This window comes from Tachypleus tridentatus, chromosome 10 (genome assembly GCF_004210375.1).
Source record: "Tachypleus tridentatus isolate NWPU-2018 chromosome 10, ASM421037v1, whole genome shotgun sequence".
Lineage (NCBI taxonomy): Eukaryota > Metazoa > Arthropoda > Merostomata > Xiphosura > Limulidae > Tachypleus > Tachypleus tridentatus.
The window spans coordinates 183,245,917-183,260,097 of NC_134834.1; the positions used below are offsets into that span (position 1 = coordinate 183,245,917).

General features: G+C 35.8%; 1 long non-coding RNA gene across 2 annotated transcripts; it reads right to left on the bottom strand.

The window, feature by feature from the left end:
• Positions 1–419: 419 nt before the first annotated feature.
• On the bottom strand, positions 420–13,923 carry LOC143228286 (uncharacterized). Of its 2 annotated transcripts, none has more exons than XR_013015303.1 (3): positions 13,796–13,923; positions 11,918–12,065; positions 420–1,641 (listed from the first exon to the last, which is right to left on the bottom strand). It is a non-coding gene; the product is annotated as an uncharacterized LOC143228286 (long non-coding RNA). The 2 variants fall into 2 exon arrangements; XR_013015302.1 differs by lacking the exon at positions 13,796–13,923 and adding an exon at positions 12,500–13,121 and having other exon boundaries at positions 421–1,641.
• Between the last annotated feature and the right edge of the window lie 258 nt (positions 13,924–14,181).

The window sequence follows — 14,181 nt, forward strand, 5'->3', positions numbered from 1 at the left end:
GTTTTTAACCGTAACAGTAGCAGCTTTTCCCTCCAACAAAGATAACCTTTCTAAAATGTCTTTTTTTTTTCCTTAAATGTTTAATAAGCTGTAATACTAGTAAATAAATAAGTCTATTTAGTAAAAATATATCTCTGAGTACAGACATACATAAATCTATTACCTGTTTTATAATTACGAAGACCATAGAGAGTGAAGTTAGCTCATTAGTCTGTATGCACACTCTGTATACAGGTTTCTACCCAGAGTAAAAGAAACATACAAACTACACGAAGCATTATTGTTAAGTCACAGTGTAGGATCTAAGTACACGTAGTAGACGCTAGGTGTCGTTAGATTAACAGGCAATTTCTGGAAAGCTCAAAAACAACTATTCATATAACAAATTATTTTCTACTTGTAGAAAGTTTGTGTAGACACGTACTATATATGTACATATGTTGTTTGTGTTTCGTTCTTAACATTTGTCGCTAATGGAGAATATTCAATATCCAATTTCTTTCGTAGAAAGCAAGGACAAATTAATACTACATTACGGACTTCAAAATATTTCTTTAGAAGAAGTTGGTACCACGGCCATCTGTACTTTATTTTAGCTTTATTTAAATACAGTTACTATTTGTACATCAGTAATTATCTTCTAGATAATTAATGAAAAAGAAACAATGCAATACGTTAAGTACGTCTCTTGTAATCAGTGCTTTATGATCCACAAAATACTAACTCGAAAACAGCTTCTGGTGATTTGTGAGCACGTGGAATTTATCATATGACGTCGTTAGACCCAGATTTTAATCCTTGATGTATTTATATAACTTCCATTACCTGTATGACGTACTTTATCTTATTAAATAGTCTTATGGGTTTATTTCACTCACAAATTAAGAAAAATATTGAGGTTAAATTTGTGTGATATGCTTGCTATTAGAAACTCTGTAAGCAACACAAGTTTTAATGTATAGGTAATTTAGACACACGTGTTTATCAAAAGCTTATGGAGCTATTAGACCCCATCGGTAAATCTGGAAGTTAAACTGTTGCGTTGTTTCAAACTGGACTATTACATGAATGTGTTCTTAGTTTATAGACAAAAGATATTATAGTAGTGCTTTATCATTCCTTGATTTCCGTTATAAAATATGCGTTTTTATAGTTTCTAAACTACGCGCAATTGATCACCTAATTTTTAACTTAAAGATCGGATGAGCCATTCGTTGTCTCTTTTATAGATCGCATGAACCAGATGTTGTCTTCTTTATAGACGGAATGAACCATTCGTTGTCTTCTTTATAGATCGGATGAATCATTCGTTGTCTTCTTTATAGATCGGATGAACCGTTCGTTGTCTTCTTTATAGATCGGATGAATCATTCGTTGTCTTCTTTATAGATCGGATGAACCGTTCGTTGTCTTTTTTATAGATCGGATGAACCGTTCGTTGTCTTCTTTATAAATCGGATGAACCGTTCGTTGTCTTCTTTATACATTGGATGAACCATTCGTTGTCTTCTTTGTGGATCGGATGAACCATTCGTTGTCTTTTTTATAGATCAGATGAATCGTTCGTTGTCTTTTTTATAGATCGGATGAACCGTTCGTTGTCTTCTTTAAAGTATTGGGCTGCTTTGCTGTACTTGTAACCTACAGTTAAATGTTTTATAAAGTTGCGGCATTTACAAAACTGTACAAACAAACGAAAAAAAAAAAGCCATACAACCCGAAGTTTCCTCACAAAAAATAAACGTGTGTAAGTACAAGTGGAAACATCACATATTAAAGAACTCTTAAGCCATTTCAGAAGTGAAATTTAAATTAAAATACTCGCATACCCTTAGCAGTGTGAGTGACGGCTTTATTTTAAAATTAGGAGTTCAGTACCTGTGATGGGCTTGACGCAGATAATTTGTTGTGCAGCACACTGAGTTATTAGAGAACTGATGTGCTTATTGGTAGAGTGTAATGTAACCATGATTTGTGTAACCACACAAAATTCGATGTCATTAGATTGTTAAACTAGGTCAATATAACATCGCATATTAGTACAGTAATTTCAGCCTGTGACGTCATCCATAATGTGTTTGCCCTTTTCGTTTCCAAAAATATTCCAATTTTCCTGTATTGTCTAAGGAACAGCATATTATAAATTTTGTCATAATAAAAGACCACTGTCCTAAACGTGTGTAAGTGAGTGCTTACATTATTAATGTATTTCTATTATATACATATATGTTGGTGTTGTTAGTTGTAAAGCACAAAGGGCTATGTATCTCTGTTATGCCCACCACGGGAATCCAAACCCGGTTTCTAACGTTATAACTCCATGGATATATCATTTTGTCACTGGGGAGAGGGCCCGGCATGGCCAGGTGTTTAATGTATTAGACTCGTAATCCGAGGGTCGCGGGTTTGATTCCCCATCGCTCCAAACATACTCGCCGTTTCAGCCTTAGGGGCGTTATAATGTGACGGTCAATACCACTATTCGTTGGTAAAAGAGTAGCTCAAGAGTTGGCGGTGGATGGTGATGACTAGCTGCCTTACCTCTAATCTTACACTGCAAAATCAGGTGCGTCTATAGCAGCTAGCCCTCGTGTAGCTTTGCGCGAAATTCAAAATAATAGTAAACACTGGGGAGCTATATATTAAATGCAACTTCACAATTTCCACTGTATAAATGGAATATGTCATTAAAGTACACATAATACTTGGTTTTTACTTTGTCCAGTCGGCTTTTGGTGGTGTTTTAAAATGATGGTCGGCGAATTTACGACCGACCTATGCAGTAACCAGAGATCTTTTCGGCTTCTAACCTGGCAGAGCCTGAACGGAAAGTTTGCCCTGAGGAAAGGTGTGTGTTTTACAAGCACAAAGCTATACAAACAGTTACCTGTGCCGTGCGTACCATAGGCATTGAAACCAAATTTTCAGCGTCATAAGTCATCTGTCTTGTCGCTGAAGCACAAGGAAGGGGATCTGATCTCGGGTGGCAAACAAACATTCGTAAAGATATTCATCTGGAATATAAAAAAAGCAACTAATGGACACTACGAGGGAAGGAACTGGTCAAGAGTCCAGAAAAAAAGTCATAGCTAAGTTGGAACTGATAAACTATCGGAAAGGCAGACATTCATCAGCATCCACTTGTCTCCCTCTTTTCAGTGGCATAGCGGTATGTCTATGGACTTTAGAAATAGGGTTTCGATACATTTCCCATTGTGTAGTTTTGTGCTTGACTTCAAAACAAAAGAACTGCACCCACCACCAACTCTTGAAATACTCGCATCATGCTACATTCTTATAACGCACCCATTGTCTCAAAATTGGCAGTCCTTTTAGAAACAATGGATCGCGAAAAGCGTACACTTGGATTCACAGTCCGAGCACATTAACCGAAAGACCATAATCCTCTTTGATCTTCTAAAAAAAAAACATTTTTTCGCCTTTATTTTTATTGTTTGAAACTACTGTATTGAAAGTACTTTTCAAGATACTTGAACACCATCTGAATCGGAAATCAGCCAAAACGAGATATAAAACCAAAAATCACACAGAACGAGAAAATGTTGAAACTATACCATTAAAAGTGAACTGAGCTTTAACTCCTAGAAGTCACTTCCAGTTCATCTAGGGCCGGCATGGCTAGGTGGGTAAGGCACTCGACTCGTAATCCGAGGGTCGGGGGTTCGAATCCCTGTCGCAGTAAACATGCTCGCCCTTTCAGCTGTGGAGGCGTTATAATTTACGGTCAATCCCACTATTCGTTGGTAAAAGAGTAACTCAAGAGTTGGCGGTGGGTAGTGATGACCAGCTGCCTTCCCTCTAGTCCTACACTGTTAAATTAGGAACGGCTAGCGCAGATAGCCCTCGTGTAGCTTTGCGCGAAATTCAAAACAAAACAAACCAGTTCATCTGCTTTCTCACCAAGGCCCGGCATGGCCTAGCGCGTAAGGCGTGCGACTCGTAATCCGAGGGTCGCGGGTTTGTGCCCGCGTCGGGCTAAACATGCTCGCCCTCCCAGCCGTGGGGGTGTATAATGTGACGGTCAATCCCACTATTCGTTGGTAAAGAGTAGCCTAAGAGTTGGCGGTAGGTGATGATGACTAGCTGCCTTCCCTCTAGTCTTACACTGCTAAATTAGGAACGGCTAGCGCAGATAGCCCTCGAGTAGCTTTGTGCGAAATTCCCAAACAAACAAACAAAACAAGCTTTCTCACCAAGTGTGCTCTCAAGATATTTTCACAATCAGGGATAACCTAAGCTTTATGAACAAACTTCTTCTCAGAACACTTTATATGGCAGAAAGATGTAAATGAAATAGTCGAATCGTGGCGCTGAGATTTTGTTCTAAAAATATAGTTTAGTCTTTACGTTCATTTAGCTAAATACATGGTACTTTGTATATTTTATGACTATACTGGTTCATCCTTTGTTGTAAATGTTCATTGTATAAGGATTTGTTATAAAGTCCGTACACTTAAAGCGACTGCATCTCAATCTTGTAACAATACATCACCGAAACTAACTCTTTATATTATAACCCTACATATAACCCTACAAATTGAGTTTTGATAGTCTCGGTGTGCACAGTACAGATAGCCTACTGGGTAGCTTTATGCTTAAAAGCAAACAAGCGAACGGTTTATGCAGAAAACGCTTATAAGATGAATTCAACAAATTATCTCGATGAATAAAACATTGTTTCACTGATTTCTAAATCTCAGAGTTCAACATTTGCTATATCCTTCTCTTTTATACTTTCTTTACCTGTTTGTGATACTCTCTCAACCTGTTGTAACAAACACTCTAACCATTCAATCTTCTTTGATTAGTCTGTGATTAGAATTAATTTACTCTAAGTAATTTGAAGCGATAATAGCGCAATATATATATACCGAAGCTGCATGGTAATATAGTAGGACACAGAACTCATAACCACAGGAAAGGAGCTTTGTTGAAACTGTCATTAAAAATATGTCATGTTACAGAAGAGCATCCATATTTAGTCGGGTGTCAATTAACGTGCTGAAAGTCTGATATTTCTGGTTCGCATCCCGATACAGAAATCCGATTGAGTTTTGAGACTATGTGTACGTACCACAGCCGTGAGGGCAACTCCAATATTCAGTTATGCAATAGTAGCCCAAGAGTTACCGGTGGGTGTTTTTATATAACTTCTTTCTCTATAGGCTATAAGTTTATTAAAACTAGGGAAGGCTAAATACAGTTTCATCCAGAACATAGACTATATCTAACTAGGGGAGAATGTATAGTAAAACGAAAAGCCCAACTGCCAATCGCTATCAGTATGTGGTTGTCCAATATCCTCTCAGTCATTTAGGAATGGCTGAAGATGTTTTTCAATAGCACATCAATACATCCTCAATATTTCACTAACATCATCCAATTTTCATTTTACTATAAGTTACAGATTTTACAGTAAGAAATATTGTATTGTAGAATAGGTGCGATATTGATTTAAGTAAAAAAACACCTTCTTTACTGTTTGAACTTGAGAATGATTAAACTGTTATCGAAACGTCATACCAACCTTTTGAAAAAAATTACCTTCCTTGCGGTAAAAGCTGTAACTTGTAGTAAAATAATATTTAATCAGTGAGTAAGCTCAACCTGAAACTATTTTCTTCTTTGTAGAGTAAGCGTTTGAAAAGTCTGTATCGACAGTACATTGACAAGTGAGAAAGGTTTGGTTCTGTATTCAGTCTTACGTTCAAACCTGGTTTGAAAACTTGATATCTTTGGTTTTGTTTGTTTTTTTTAATTTCGCGCAAAGCTACACGAGGGCTATCTGCGCTAGCCGTCCCTAATTTAGCAGTGTAAGACCAGAGGGAAGGCAGCTAGTCATCACCACCCACCGCCAACTCTTGGGCTACTCTTTACCAACGAATAGTGGGATTGACCGTCACATTATAATGCCCCTAAGGCTGAATGGGCGAGCATGTTTGGTGCGACGGGGATTCGAACCCGCGACCCTCAGATTAAGAGTCGAACTCCTTAACCCACGTGGCAAAATACTTTCAGTGAAGTATTTCACGTATCTGTTTTTCCAAATTTTGTGGCTCTGTTTCACACTTCAAAGTTCTTAATACCTGTCTGACAACTAGCTATAATATACTGACAGCGTAAGAACAAAATATAATGTAAAATTCATGCAGTATTCCTTGTATTTTACTCTCTGTTAGTTACATATTAAACGTTAGATGTAACCCAGAATTTTACAACGATGCTAATTTGTTTATACCTCTTTATTATGTAAATACGTTTCTCTACATCTGAGGGCAGTTTTAATTCTTCTAAGGATCTTGTTTCATGTTCTGATGCTTTTCTGAAAGTGTGTTTATTTCACAGTTAACCTATTTTATTAGTCCTCGTGACTTTACAACACCTTCGTCAATTAGTCCTTCATTTGGGTTGTCACATATTCCGCAAGGTCTGGGATGACACGGTAGTAGGTCGCGAATTTGAATCCCCGTCGCCAAGCATGATCGTTCTGTATAGTTGCTGACTGAGTCAGTCACCAGGGTGTCAGAAGTCTTGGCTTACAAATATGTCAACCTACTCCAAAATAGTTGGAATCAAAGTCGCAACGGAGAACAAAATACAGCCCTTCCGCTTTTGTATTTCAGAAATTCAGCTTCTAATAATTTGTAATGAATATGGATAACTTTAGATATTTTTTTCTTGGTATAAACTGTATGGATTTACTATTATATATCTGTTTTAATATCAGTGTTTTTCTAAGTTAAATTTGTATTTATAAACATACATAACTTGTACTGTTAAACCTGTATTTCAGAATTCCCGTCTATTCGATAAAGTTGTAGAACATTCTTAAGAGTAAGAATCAACAACATATGTGTATATCAAAACACGAGTGTATGTTCTACATTGTTGTGTAGGCTGAAATATCTTTTAACTATCCTTACACCTATAAATGTAACCAACACGACACGCCAAGAGATAATGTATATTAGTGGTTTCCTACAATTGGTGAGCTATAAACCTCAAAAATCTTTAACTGTGATTAGCGCTTATTAATTGGGAACTTCATATAATTGACCAGGAATATTTATAGATTTCGAACATCACATACTTTATAATTCTATGTTTCATAAAAACCAACTTGTGAAATTTTCTAATATCCACGAATAATTGTAGTATTTTTCCTGGGCTATCGGGTATTCCTTAACTTCATTAGATCAACTTCGAAGAGTCGGTAACATTTACGAGCAATTCTACATGGTCTCCATTCACTCTGTAGGCAGATTACGATGTCATTTTTTATTTGAATAATTTTTATTAACTACTAAAAAATTTGTATTAAGCTCTCTACGTATTTAATGTATGTAGAAAAATATTCTATAGCCAGGGGTTATTGAAAATCTCTAACCTGATGAAAAAAATGTTACGTTGAGTGAGAAATAAAATGTATCAGATTATCCCTTAAGTAATATGTGATTTTATGTTCAGTTTTGTTTTGGAATTTCGCACAAATCTACTCGAGGGCTATCTGTGCTAGCCGTCCCTAATTTAGCAGTGTAAGACTAGAGGGAAGGCAGCTAGTCATCACCACCCACTGCCAACTCTTGGGCTACTCTTTTACCAACGAATAGTGGGATTGACCGTCACATTATACACCCCCACGGCTGGGAGGGGGAGCATATTTAGCGCGATGCGGGCGCGAACCCGCGACCCTCGGATTACGATTTTTGAATTTTACGTTTTATCTGTTAACAGTGTTATTGTTTTAGTTACTTTATTATGCATTATTTGATTTGAGTTTCTATTTTTGAATTTTACCTTTTATTTGTTAACAATGTAATTGTTCCAGTTAATCTTAAAATGACATTATTTGTGTTTTTATTTTCGAATTTTACTTTTTTATTTGTTAACAGTGTAATTGTTTTAACTTTATTATGACATTGTTTGATTTATGTTTCTATTTTTGAATTTTGTGTTGTATTTGTTAACAATGTAATTGTTTCAGTTAATTTTATAATGAAATTATTTGATTTATGTTTTTATTTTTGCATTTTACGTTGTATTTGTTAACAGTGTAATTGTTTTAGTTACTTTTATGATGGCATTGTTTGATTTATGTGTCTATTTTAGAAGTTTACGCTTTATATTTGTTAACAACGTAATTATTTAAGTTCATTTTGTAATGACATCATTTGATTTATGTTATAATTTTTAAATTTTACCGCCGTACGATTTACTTTTGCTGATTTTCTAACATATAACATATGTTTAGTTTTAAATGCCATTTCATTTTTTAGCCTTACGTATCGTTTAATGTTTTCATCACTTTAAGACTTTTCATCCTCGATGTTTATGGTTCAAGATCAGTAGATAAGATGTACTGTTTCAAGATTCCTAATCGTTTATTTTTAATGTTGTTTAAAAGTTTATTTTAGTTTTAAATTTTTGTTGTTTTTTTTTTGGGTCTGTAGTTGGTTCTAGTCTAAGAAAATAATAATTTTAAGAAGCCTAATTTTAGTAGTATTTAAGATTTTCATTGTATTGTTATATTGGCCCTACATCCATTTCTAGCAACCTCGGAAAAATATTGTTTCTATTATAAAACATTCATTGCTAAAAATTTAATTAGCGAATTCGAACCAAATGCCTGAGTAACTTTCTAATTGGTTACTTCATTTATGAATAAAAGTTATTTATTTGTTGTTTTTTTAAATATGTATAACTATAATTTTCTTGAGATAGAACAGAATAATTGATTTTTGAAAACGATATTAAATTCCTACTTTTCTTTCACATCGTATGGTTGTTACGTAAACGCCTGAATACCAACGTTCTTATGCTGCTCTGACGACCCACGCAGCCATTAGCGAAAATTAATCTTCTCGTGTAAAATTTCATCAGATATTTCCCTCGAGATGTGATTTTAAAGGGCATGAAAACCCATTATATGAAAGAGACATCTCCTTGACGAGTCTGAAAGTAATTCATGTGTTGTTACTGCCTTCAGTTTTTAATTAACACTGCTTGTTCAAATTAATTTATTATAATTAAATCTGAATTTTCGAGACATTGCTGATCAGTGACCTCAAGTGAAATAATCTAACACTAGTTAACATTTTTTTTTTGGAAGAAGTATTTTCATACCCTTTATGTTTTACCTTTAAATGGTAATTTAGATATGAGAAATGGATTAACAATTTCTGTTTTGAATTTTGCGCAAAGCTACTCGAGGACCATCTGCGCTAGCCATCCCTAATTTAGCAATGTAAGACTAGAGAGGGAAGGCAGGTAGTCATAACGGCCGCACGGCTGACGAGGATTCGAACCCGCGACCCTGGAATTACGAGTCGAACGCCTTAACACGCTTGGCCATGCCGGGCCCACGTGGATTAACAAGCAAGTCGTGTAGATGCATGTATTAACTGTTTATACATGTATAAACAGGCGCTTTCACCTTTTTTTTTTTTTTACGATAATAAAAGCAAATTTTGTTGACTTGTGTAATTTTCAAGGTTTTAAATTAAAGTAACTGATTTACAAAACAGATCCTGTTTTTGATTATAAAAAAGTGAGAAAAGGTTCTGTACACGGTTTCGCGATTGTTTTACCCGCGGCACAAGAGCTCACATATTGTTTTACCCGCGGCACAAGAGCTCACATATTGTTTTAACAGCGGCACAAGAGCTCACATATTGTTTTACCCGCGGCACAAGAGCTCACATATCTCACATATTGTTTTACCCGCGGCACAAGAGCTCACATATTGTTTTAACAGCGGCACAAGAGCTCACATATTGTTTTACCCGCGGCACAAGAGCTCACATATTGTTTTACCCGCGGCACAAGAGCTCACATATTGTTTTAACAGCGGCACAAGAGCTCACATATTGTTTTACCCGCGGCACAAGAGCTCACATATTGTTTTACCCGCGGCACAAGAGTTCACATATTGGCTCCGATTTTTTTGTTTTTCAACCAAAAACATTTTTCCGATGTCTCCGTCATCTGCTGACCGCTTTTAGACGCAATCACAGTTTGTGACTCAGGAGGCCAACAAACTCGTGTTTAATCACGCCCAAAATCTCACAGGTTAATTTACTTTAATCCTGCTTAAAAGAATTTCAATTTGAGGGTAGGCTAGATGAGAAATAAAATCGAATCGGACACTCACGGGCCTAATGCACAAAAAATACGGTTAGTAAAAAAGTAAGCCTAATGCTAGGCACACAAAAAATAGGGTTGGTAAAAAAGTAAAAAAAAAAGTCTCCTAGACTAGCTTACTCTAATTTTGCCTAAACGAATTGCAAGTACCGCGGTAGGCCTGGTATGGTCAGGTGGTTAAGGAACTCGAGTCGTTATCTGAGGGTCGCAGGTTCGAATCCTTGCCCCACCAAACCCATAAAACATAGCAACATTAAGTACTATGTCAAACCATGAAGCTTACTCTTTGTCAGTTTCCATGTATACTAACTGTAGTAAGGCTCCTGTTCTATACGCAGATCTAACTATACTTGTACCCCACCTATTTCTTTTTAAAGGTGTTCAAACGTTACACCTTGCCAAAACTCTAAAGACACGAGTGTATTAATATTTTACTGATACACACATCTCGGTAATTAGATCTAAAAAGACTCACATAGATATATGATGCGGTAAAATATTTATGCTTCTCATAAGATATTGAATACTGAAGAATAAACATTGTTAACAGAATTGTTAACACAATTTTTAGTTATTAGTAGTTAATCACACAGCTTGAGACACTGTTGTAACTAATAAATCTATTATTTCATTCTCCATCGTTGAAACCTTATTTCTTAGTGTTATAAGCCTTTATACTTGCCACTGAGTCGGCCCAGCATGGCCAGGTGGTTGAGGCACTCGACTCGTAATCCGAGGGTCGGGGGTTCGAATCCCCGTCGCAGCAAACATGCTCGCCCTTTCAGCTGTGGAGGCGTTATAATTGACGGTCAATCCCACTATTCGTTGGTAAAAGAGTAACTCAACAGTTGGCGGTGGGTGGTGATGACTAGCTGCCTTCCCTCTAGTCTTACACTGCTAAATTAGGGACGGCTAGCGCAAATATCCCTCGTGTAGATTTGCTCGAAATTCAAACCAAGCCAGAGAGTTATTCTTTCTTTTTAGATTTTTGTTTGATTGTTGTTTTTAACTATGCCGCGGTTTTATGTATATGTATGCTTTAAATGTTTCTACAGTAAGTGTCAATGACTTGTTGACGATATATTCCACAATAAACTGACAGTGTATCATCCATAACACTATGTAACAGAATTTTTACTTTTTCTTGTTCCTGGGCAGAAAGTGTTATTTCGCAATTGCGAATGCCTAAAGTATATGGAAAAGACCTATTTCTCTCTTCAAACTTTGTTTTTGTGACCTGAGAGCGTATAACGAAAACATGATGTAAGACTATATTTGGGGACTGATACATGAAAGTGATTTACATTACAGTCGCAAATCTTGAAAAACTACTCACTTCGAAACATTTTTGTATATCTTTGGTATAAATATATGTAAATCTTAATTCATATGTTGTTTTATTCAGACCTTATGTAAATGAAAATGTGCAAATTTGCCCGTTTATACATAGAAAATAGGTTAATTTCTAAATTTCATTATCCAGGTCACAAAAGCAAAGTTTGAAGGGAATAATGGTCATTTTCTGTATTTTTACAACATAAGCAGTTAAGAAATAACACATAGTATCCAGGAACAAAATTTGTGTAACATAGTGTAATATATTAAAATAGATTCAACTTTGTACAGAAATTTTGTGCACTACGGATATCACAATTGTATCTCAAACTTTAAATAATTCTCTTTTCTTGTCAAAACTCCACATAGTCTGGCTCAATTACTTTAAAACGCCATTGTCAAAATAAGTTATTCTCCTTACCTCTTCTAAACTGTGAAATTCACTTTAAAATATCTTCCGTTTCTGACCGAGTTGCACTTGACTTGGGCTCGATTGGCCGTCTGTATTTATGTTCTTCACTGAGACCTCGAACTTTCTCTAAATTACAGGAGCGACACTATAATGTAACCTGAAAAAGACCGAAGATTAGAGTAATGTGACGTCAACAATATTTGTAAAACCTGGGCAACAACCTACGACAAGTACAAGAGTGATGTAACAAAATTTGTCACAACCAACACTTTTAAGACAATCTATCTTCAAACTCCTGTCTTGAAAACTAAACAATCATGAAATTTTAAGTTGCAAAATAAACTAAATAATAACACATACACTAAAAAGTAAATATTATAATAATATCTTATTATCAACGTATATTTTAAGTTAAAGAACACCATAGTAAACGTATGAAATTACAGAAGCAGGTTTACTGGTTCAACAGTATAGTGACTAATTATCATGACCGCCTAAATATTCAGCTCAGAAAATACCAATTTTGTTTTGTTTTATAGTAAATATTCAAGCACTCAATTCAATTTATAAAACTAGTATAATGTACCGTACCTGTTCGGAGTTACATTTGTTAAAGAAATAGAATTAGCTTTTCCTTCAGGCCCGGCATGGCCAGGTGGGTTAAGGCGTTCGACTCGTAATCCGAGGGTCGCGGATTTGAATTCCGCTCGCATCAAACATGCTCGCTCTTTCAGTCATGGGAGCGTTATAATGTGACGGTCAATCCCACTTTTCGTTGGTAAAAGAGTAGCCCAGGAGTTGGCGGTGGGTGGTGATGAATAGCTACCTTCCCTGTAGTCTTACACTCCTAAATTTGGGACGGCTAGCGTAGATAGCCCTCATGTAGCTTTGCGCGAAATTCCAAAACAACCAAGCTTTTCGTTTTCTGACAATGTTTGTAATCAAATTTTCAAACATACAAGCACATATGAGATGTGTAAAAATAAAAATTCCAGAAAACAATATGCTTTAGAAGAAGGGTATAGACGTTTTTAAAAACATTACGCCATCTTTCCAGTAAGATAAAGTGAAACACTGACGTAAGTACAAGATTTTGTTTTATTTCTTAAGAAATCGATTTTAGCTCGTGGCTTCTCGTTCGAATTCTAAACATATTTTTATTTCCAAACTGTTCTAAGAAGGATACTACGGGACTGAGTTTTCTTTCTAGTTCCGTTTTGTTTTAATTTTTAAGTTGTCGCTGCCACGTGTTTTTAGCAAAAGCTACTTTTTATGTGTTCTGACTGTTCTTTGTAAGAACTTATTGGTTCTCGCTGAGCTTGTTTGATGTAAGGAAATCACAGATGTGTAGAACCATTACTTCTTACAGGCTGAAATTTATACATCTTTGTTTAAATACGAAAAAGTAAAACATCAAACTTCTGACCTAGTGTTTCACTTTCTCATTTTCCTTGTCCTTTGGCACACGACGGATAAAATACTCGTTTCACAAAATCCATTTAAAAAAGCCAATCATTCAAGCTTTCTCTGCTTCTCTCAGCAATTCCCCTTTTTCCTTGTTTTTCCTATAATTGAAAAGTTCTAATAGCGTTGTTTGTAAATGTTGGTATTTCAAAAAATTTTAATGCATCGCTCGAAGAAGCAAAGATAATCGGATGTAAGTTCAGAGCGACAGCGTACGTAAAAAAATTACTCATAAGCCTAGAGACAGTCTTACGAACAGACAGCATGCTAACATTAAAGAACACATATTCGTTTGACTCGTATGTTCATAAACATACCTTTCTGATAAGTACTGTGGTCTCAGTCACAGTACTATATGTGTAGAGGTAGCAAACACATTAACGTGTTGCCATTTTTTAGTGAAGAATACTTTGTGTTACCTACATTTTTGTTTCGTCGTATGTGTGTGGGGAAGTTTCTTGGGTGAACGGAATACTTGAAGAAGCTGGACTCGGTTGTCTCTGGCTGACAACTTTGGAGACGTCGCTTCTTGTACGTATGGATATCTGTTTTACTCAGTTAGTATAAGAAAGTCAAGGTTAGAAATGAGGTTTATTGCTTAAACAAGCGAAACAATGTCAGATTACTTTTCAGAGGAAGTAATTCTAGAGCTTTCTTCAATATAAAAGTCTGTGTATTTTTTTTTTTTGTCATGGTAAAATGTTCTGCGTCATTAGAAACGGATAGCTTTTCAACATAAATATCCGTGTGTGTTTTTCAGGGTAAAATATTCTGTGTAATTAAAAACGGATACCTTTTCAATAGAAAAG